General features: G+C 50.9%; 1 protein-coding gene across 1 annotated transcript in view; it reads left to right on the top strand.

Moving 5' to 3' along the window:
* The window catches only part of LOC106874849 (H(+)/Cl(-) exchange transporter 6), a 65,542-nt gene that overhangs the window by 40,319 nt on the left and 24,203 nt on the right, over positions 1-1,020 (top strand). The gene's annotated exons all lie outside the window — the stretch shown is intronic.

Here is a 1,020-nt window from a genome sequence, read left to right as displayed (position 1 = left end):
TGGTTAGGGAGGAAACTGTGGACCAGGAGGTCACGTAGGTTGTGGACTCGTTTGAAGGAGGGGAGGGGTAGGTTGGGGAAGATGTGCGAAGTGGAGGGGTCAGATTGGAGTCGCCGAAGGCTCGGAGAATGGTGCGTTGGAGAGGCAGGGTGGAGAGATGGTAGGTGAGAGAAAACAGGAGACGGTAACGGCGGGGCGAGTGTGGGGAGAGAGAGCAAATGCACGGTCCACGGAACGTGCTCTGGCAAGGGCGGTGTGGATAGTAGTGAGGGGATATTCACGAAGGATGAAGTGGCAATCCATGAGTTGAGACTGAGTCTCAAAGTCATGGTTGTCTCTGCAGAACCTGCGTAGACGGAGGAATTAGGAGTAGGGGATGGAGAGAGTGGTGTGTTTAGGGTAGGAGGAGGAGAAGTCGAGGTATGAGTGTGAGTCGGTGTGTTTGTAATGGATGGAGGTGGTGACAGTGGAGTGATGTATGCTGATCGAAATGTCGAGAAAGGAGACGGAAGTGTTGGAAATGGTGCAGGAGAATTCGAGGGCAGGATGGAAAGATTGGACAAAAGAGAGGAAGGAATCTAGATGTTCGCGGGAGAGCGAGGTTGCATCGATACAATCATCAATATAAAGACCGTTATAATTCAGGAGTGGGAACAGGGAATCTTGAAAATATTATGGGCCTCAACGTAGCCAACGAACAGGTTCGCATAGTTGGGATCCATTCTCGTTCCCATTGCCACTCCCGAGAACTGTTGGTAAAACTCCCCCGTGAACGAGAAGCAGTTAAGGGAGAGGACAAGTTCGGCCAGACGAAGTGTGAACGTGTCAGGCTGCGGGTTAGGTCGAAGGTCTTGGTAGTGTTTGAGGGCAAGAAGCCCTTCGTGGTGTGGGATAACACCAAGATATAAGATATAAGCTCTTGATATCAAGAGTGAAGAGAAGTTTAGAGAGGCCAGGAGGGAAGGAGAAAGAGTTGAGAAGACGAAGAGCATGGTTAGTGTCGTGGATGTGTGAAGGGAG

The sequence above is a fragment of the Octopus bimaculoides genome, chromosome 26 (assembly GCF_001194135.2).
Source record: "Octopus bimaculoides isolate UCB-OBI-ISO-001 chromosome 26, ASM119413v2, whole genome shotgun sequence".
Lineage (NCBI taxonomy): Eukaryota > Metazoa > Mollusca > Cephalopoda > Octopoda > Octopodidae > Octopus > Octopus bimaculoides.
The sequence above is the reverse complement of the archived record's forward strand: the minus strand, read 5'-3'. Positions and strand labels throughout refer to the sequence as shown.